Below are 7613 nucleotides of genomic sequence, written 5' to 3' on the forward strand. Positions count from 1 at the left end.
TCTCGGCTTCTTTGGGCAAAAGATTCCTAGGAGCAATCACACTAGAGGATTTGGTTCTGGAATCAGAAGACTTGGGTTTAAATGTCAGCTTGGTCAATTTCTAGTAGTGTGATGGAGTTACTAAACCTCTCTGTGCTTTTATTTTCTCTCCTGTTTAATCAAATTGTTTTGAGACTTAAAACAAAACAAAAAACTACTGAATTAAAAAAAGAAATTAGCACAGAACCTAGCAAATGATCAGCTCTTTTTATGGCTGAATAATACTTCATTGTATAAGAAATATACCACATTTTATTTATCCATTCATCTGTTGGTGGGCACTTGGGTTGTTTTCCCCATTTGGCTATCTCAGGAAGCCCCATTGACTTCTCAGCTGCATTTCACTTTGCTTCCTAGCGTGTTACTCATCCTAGCTAAATCAGAAACTGTCTGGAGGGAGAAATTAGTGCCAATATTAGGCTTATTTTTTGTGCAGCTCTTTTCTCCAACATCTTGGCCTATCAAGTCCTGGTTGGAACAACAGCTTTTTGATGCCTTCAAACAGTTGTCCTTTGTGCAGGATTTGCAATTATTTTCACTGTAAGTAATGGTCTTTTACATGTTTCTCTACAAGAGCTGGAAAACAAAACTCACTTGTGCTGTTTTCTTTTGAGATATTTACATGTTATATTAATAGCCACAGAAGTTGGCTTCCTGTCCAAAATTGTCTTCTTGTCTATACTTTACCTGATGAATGTGGTTCTGCATACTGAAGTTGCTATTTGCAGTTGAGATCAACTTCTGCTGAATTATTGGAAATAGTTTGAACAGCCTTGAAACTTGGGGCTGGTTTTTTTTGCATGGATCATTTTTTGATTACTAATTCAATCTCTTAACTTGTTATGGGTATATTCAGATCATCTATTTCTTCTTGAGTCACTTTTGGCAGTTGTGTCCTTTGACTAATTTACCCATTTATCCAAATTATCTAATTTGTTGGAACATAATTATTCATAGTATTATAATCCCTTTAATTTCTGTAAGGTCAGTAGTGATGTCCATTCTTTCATTTATGATTCTAATAATTTGAATCTTCTCTCTTTTTCTCTTGGTCAATTTAGCTAATGGTTTGTCTATTTTGTTGATCCTATTGATAAAGAAAAAATAAAAAATTTAAAAATAATTTTTTTAATTTTTTTATCAAATACCCAGTTTTAGCATCATTGATTTTCTCTATTGTTTTTTATTCTCTATTAATTTATGACTTAATTTTTTTTCCTTTTAAATGGATAGAGCAACTAGACAAAAGATTAATAAAGAAATAGAAGACTCGGCCAATACTATAAACCAACTAGACCTAACAGACTTCTATAGAACACTCCACAAAACAACAACAAAATATACATTCCTCTCAAGTGGACATAAAACATTATCCAGAATATACTATATAATAGGTCATAAAACAAACTTCAATACATTTAAAATGATAGAAATAATACAGAGTACGTTGTCTGGCCACAATGAAATAAACTTAAAAATTAACAGCAGAAAAAATATAGGAAACTCCCAAATGTGTGCACATTAAACAATACACTCCTAAAAAATAAAAAGGGAAATAAGGAATACCTTATGATGAACAAAAATGAAGATACAGCATATCAAAACGTGGAATGAAGCTAAAGCAGTGCCTCAAGGGAAATTTATAACTAGAAATATTAGGACAGAATAAAGATCTCAAATCAATAACTTAAACTTTCAAATTAACCAAACCAAAACCAAACCCAGTGCCATCGAGTTGATTCAGACTCATAGCGACCCTATAGGACAGAGTAGAACTGCCCCATAGAGTTTCCAAGGAGCGCCTGGCGGATTTGAACTGCCAACCCTTTGGTTAGCAACTGTATCACTTAACCACTACACCACCAGGGTTTCCTTCCAAATTAAAACACTGGGAAAAAAGAATCTAAATTTAAAACAAAAAAGAGGAAAAATAATACCACAAAAAAGGGAAAAGGAAACAGAGCTTTATAAGAATAACATTTCTATATATTACTGGAATTAAAATAACATTTCAATAAATCACTGGAGTCTAAATAATGGCAACACCCTGTTTCCATGTCAAAGAGACGGTATACCTATAGGAGTTTAGCCTGCTGAAAAGCCGCCACACGCTTCTGTAATTGGGATCCTCCTTCAGACAAAAAAAAAAAAAACAGGAGAAAATTGGGGGAGGAAAAAAAAAAAGGAAACTCACATCACACCTGCATGGATTTCTTCAAATTTTGACTCCTCTTTCCAATCTGCCTCCTTTTGTATACTTTTTGTATTTCTTAGGCAATTCCTTTTTATATTCTATCTAGAGTTTTAAATTGCAATCTCTGGGAAAGATATGCTATAGTGAGTTTAGTCCATTTAGTCAAAACCAACAGTTTCAGAATACAATCAAGAGTTTTGCTGTCCTTGTACTTTTCTGTAGATCTGCCCCTACATAAGAAGGTCGATTGGTAAAACATGAAGCCAATATATCCATCAGAGAGATGCTTGGTTTGACATCAGTGTTCACAGTCTGGCATCCTGTGGTCTTCTTTGAAGTTTATCATTCTGACAAAGATGAGGAATGTCTCAATGGTGACCAAGTTTATTCTGCTGGGCATCCCGCACACAGAGCGTCTGGAGACCATCCTCTTTATCCTGTTTTTGTCCTTCTACCTATTCACCCTGATGGGGAACCTGCTCATCCTACTTGCAATTGTTTCCTCCACTTGGCTTCACACGCCCATGTACTTCTTTCTGTGCAAGCTGTCTGTGTGTGACATATTTTTCCCTTCAGTGAGTTCCCCCAAGATGCTGTTCTACCTCTCAGGGAACAGCCGAGCTATCTCCTATGCAGGCTGTGTCCCCCAGCTCTTTTTTTACCACTTCCTGGGCTGCACTGAGGGCTTCCTGTACGCCATGATGGCCTATGATTGCTTTGTGACCATATGTTACCCTCTGCGCTACACAGTCATCACGAGTAACAGAGTGTGTGCCATCCTGGCCATGGGGACCTCTTTTTTTGACTGTATTCAGGCCATCTTTCTAACCACTCTCACCTTCCAGTTGCTCTACTGTGGTCCCAATGAGGTGGACTATTACTTTTATGATGTCCCAGTGATGCTGAAGCTGGCCTGTGCAGATACCTCAACCCTGGAGATGGTGGGGTTCATCAGTGTGGGCCTCATGCCCCTCAGCTGCTTCCTTCTCATCCTCACCTCTTATAGCTGTATTGTCTTCTCTATTCTTCAAATCTGCTTTGCAGAGGGCCAATGCCGTGCCTTTTCCACCTGCAGTGCCCACCTCACTGCCACACTCCTTGCCTTTATGTCAGTAGTTCTCATCTACCTGCAGCCCACTCCTAAAAAAAAATAATGCAGCTGTTCAAATTCAGAATAAGCTGGTTACCCCCATGCTGAACCTTTTGATCTACAGCCTAAGAAATAAGGAAGTGAAATATTCCTTGAGGGAAGTACTACAGCAGCTGGACTTACTTTCTGAGAAGTGATAGAGAGAAATCAGTAGCTAACAATTCAATAGAACTACACTCATTGCAAAAAATATGCTCTAGGGAACAAGATACTATCACTACCCCCCTTTTTGATGAAGAAGCAAGGACTTGAAGAAATAAAGTGACTTGCACCAGGCCACATAACTTATGAGCTGTCCTGCCCAGAAAGGGTTGTCTTTTTCCAGTTGGCAAAATATTCGGACCTTCTTTCATTCATTCTTTATTCCCTCTCCATTTTTTCTCTCCCACATCTTTTCCTCCTCTTCTTTTCCTCTTCATGATTATCTCTTCATCTTGTCTGCAGTGATCATCTCCTCAAATGCCTCGTTTGATGCTTCAGATGTTTAAAAAATAGTAGAGGTGCAACCCCATTGCTTCAGGTGACACCCTTGACTTTTGAAATATAAATATATAAAGAAAAAAGACTTCTGATTGGGACCTAGTACAGGTCAATAGTGGGGGAAGCAGAGGTACTAGTGTGATGTATCCTTCACAAAAACTGTCTGTTGGTCTTAGACCTGAGAATTGGTCCTGGTTGGGAGCTGACACAGGAGGAGAAAGAGAATGTGGGCAGATCAGCTAGCTGGAGTCTAGAGGAGTAACTGATTCTGTTGTTTTTCAGTATTAGAAAATTTCAGCTTGGCTTTCTATTCCCTAACACAGTAAGTGGTCGATGCTGAGCTAAGGCTGCTATTGTTTTGTATTTTTGAATACTCTACGTACAAAAAGGCTGTGACATTAGCCCTGTCCCCTTACATTTTTTTTATTTCCTAAAGTTTGGACTTACCAACAGATGCTAAGAGACATGTGCTATTTCAAACCTGGCAGCAATCTGAAGGAAAGAAAGGACAGTGAGAAAAGGGTGATGGGAAGAGAATTTCCTGAAGCAGAGGCAAGACTTCCCCTCTCTTGGTTCTTTCAGGATCAGAGAGCAGTCAGAAATCTGCCAGCCTGAACTGGCCCCAACAACATGGTGCTTCAGCTTCATGACAGGGTGGTGAGCCTATGCATGTTCCTGAAGGGGAGAACGCCTTTTTCCTCCTCACCTTTTTTAAGATCTCAGGATACTTTTATTGCTGTCTGTGGCTTTTTTAACTTTTTTATGTGTGTATGTTTATGTGTTTTGTTTTTGTTTGTTTGTTTGTTTTGAGGTAAACAAGAGCCTAAGGAGGAAGGTGGAAATGCATCTCATGTTATTTCAGGCTTGGTAAAATTACAAAAGTCCCTTGGATTTCTGTGATGATCCTTTACTATTTTTCAGTTTCTATTGCAGTCCCCTAATTGTTGCTTCTCACAGAACTTAAATGAGACACGTTTTAGGAATATAGTTGGGATGCCATTTATTTTCATTTAACTAGTTGATATTTGGGTATTACTACTATGGTTGCTTGCATGTTGCTGTGATGTTAGAAGTTATGCCACTGGTATTTCAGCAGTGTCACCCATGGTGGACAGGTTTCAGCAGTTTCTAGACTAAGGCAAACTAGGAGGAAGGGCCTGGTGGTCTGCTTCCAAAAATTAGCCAGTGAAAACCTTATAGGCTCAAACATATCAATAATTGTGGGATGGCACAGGACCGGGTAAAGTTTTATTATTTTGTACAGAAAATTGGCATGAGTCGTAGCTGACTCAACGGCAATTAACAACAACGAACTGTGCTAGAGGTGAGAAATGAAAAAATGAAAAAAGCATGCCCCCAGCCTTAACAATCTCTTGAAAGAAGCATATTATACATTATACAAAATACATGTTGATAAACCCTATAAATGGGGTACTGTAAAAAGTATTAAGAAAGAAAATCTACTGCAACAGGGATTGGGTTTTCCATCTTCCATATTTTTCAGCCAAGCATCTGCTAATGAATCAATCAACCAAGTTTGTTGGATCCATACCCAACTGAATATTTAGGCATGCCGGCAAAACACCTATGCAATTGCCCCTTCATGATTGTCCTATAGGAGGGAAGAGAACATTAGTATATTCACTTCGGAGAGATTGCCCACCTCTGCTAAATGTGTTGTCTCACCAAGGAAAATAGCTGGCGAAATGTTCAAAGGTTCTTGCATTTAAGTATTACTGTTGCGTGTAGTGCCAAAATGTATAGACTTCTAATTGAGCAAATAATACTGGGTTTGTCCATGGGCATTTGAAATCATTCTCAAAAATTAGCACATGCAATAGACCATCAAGAAACTTAGATGTTTATGATGTCAATATGTAGAGATTCTAAATGTCTAAAGCCTTATGGAGAGAAGGCATCGGGTCTTTTTCTTTCCCTTTCTCCTTGCTCTCCTTGCCATCATCAACTGGCATGTTGTAAATTCAATTTAGAAGAAAAGCATCTGTTTACTTATAGAAGTTAAAATAAGAATGCATGAGTTATCACCGCTCACATGACCTAAGCTGAGTTTGGAACCAAACCTGTTGAATTGAGTAGATTCTGATTCGTGGAGACCCCGTGTGTTACACAGTTTTATGGAGTAGAATTGAGCTCCATAGAGTTTTCTTGGCTGTAATCTTCACAGAAGATTATCACAGCAGATCATCAGGACTTTCTCTCATGGTGCCACTTTGTGACTTTGATCATTTTTAAAGTGATTGGTACAGTAATTTTTATGAAAAAGCAATATAAATTTCAATTTACAGTTGTCCTGGAAACTTAGGTTTTTTGCATACCTTGAGTTAGTAATTTCCTTGTAGTAACTTAGAAACAAGGGACAGAGAAGAACAATGTTCTGTAATAAGGGTGATGTTCTCTTTCTTCTCCCTCTCTGATGGTATGTTTAAATTTACCATCCATATGAGATCAAACCAGGTTTTATATGAGATCAAAAGTTCAATAACTACTTTAAATTGAAGATGAGAAGATAAGGGGGCAGGGAAACCAGAGTGCTGGAAATGGGACAACCAGAGTGCAATTAGAGAGAATGTTGACACACTGTAAAAAATGTAACTAATGCCACCAAACAATTTGTGTAGCAATTGTCAAATGGAAACCTAATTTTCTGTGCAAAGTTTTGCTAAATATATATATATATATATATATATATATATAATTTTAAAATATTTAAATCATACCTCCAGAATTTAGCTTCCTCAGAGTTGGAATTATATCTGGGGCCCCTTTGTCTTATCAAGGATAAGAAATATGGGTAAGCTTTTCATTTACCTAATATCTTTCTTTCAAGCTTAATGGGAGATTTCAAAACACTTGATCCTCATACCAAGATTTCTCCTTAAGTCACTCATACAATTAATCATAGATTTTTTTTTTTTTCCCGCTGAGCCCTAACATAGCATCAGTTTGATTCTCAACACAGCTCACCAAGAATATAAAAATGTGGTTTCTCAGCATGCATAGTAAGAGTATCATTTTACATCTTCTTCACTACTCTCATAGTTCTGTGTCTTTTATTCTCTCTGCATGGAATGTTCTTTCTAGAGCCTTCAGCTGGATAAACTCATTCCTTTCATTAAAGACTCAGTTCAAATACCATTTTCTCTGTAAAATTTTCCTTATATTAAGCAGAGTCATCCTCTCACTTCTCACTTCCTTGGGTTAGAGTTTAGAAAGTCATCAATCCATTGTCTCAGAAAACATTTTGACAAATCACCAAGATTAAGTTAGGTAGATACTAGGAGGATAAGAACAAAAAAGGGTCAATTGGATATTGGCAGTACAGAATTGACAGTCCATTTGTTGTACAAATGAAGATCTGATTCCCAGAGGAGTTTTTGTTGTGGTTGATAACCCAGAATCTCAGTCTCTATGTCTGTTAGACTTGCACCTATTTAGCATTGCCAGAGTCTTGAGAGCAGATTCTTCTTCTAGCCCTTGAAATGAAGCTTCAAGGATAGTCACAGCCCTTTCCTTTTAAAGAGCTTTTATCAAATTAAGGAAACATAACAGCAGTCCTGTTTTCCATTTGCTCATTCTCTTAGGCCAAGTGCAGGGCAGTGAAGTAGGCAGAGAAGTAGAGCAACTAACAGCTTTCGCCCAAAAGAAAATGAGCTGTTTTGAGTTAGGAGATCTTCATCAAGAATATTTTAAATCACCATTTTGAAGAAGGAACGCAGGCCATATAGTAAG

The 7613-nt window shown here is 37.6% G+C and overlaps 1 pseudogene; it reads left to right on the plus strand.

The window, feature by feature from the left end:
- Positions 1-2176: 2176 nt before the first annotated feature.
- On the plus strand, positions 2177-3766 carry LOC100670555 (olfactory receptor 10D1B-like; annotated as a pseudogene).
- The last annotated feature ends 3847 nt before the right edge of the window (positions 3767-7613 follow it).

This window comes from Loxodonta africana, chromosome 15, assembly GCF_030014295.1.
Source record: "Loxodonta africana isolate mLoxAfr1 chromosome 15, mLoxAfr1.hap2, whole genome shotgun sequence".
Taxonomy (NCBI): Eukaryota; Metazoa; Chordata; class Mammalia; order Proboscidea; family Elephantidae; genus Loxodonta; species Loxodonta africana.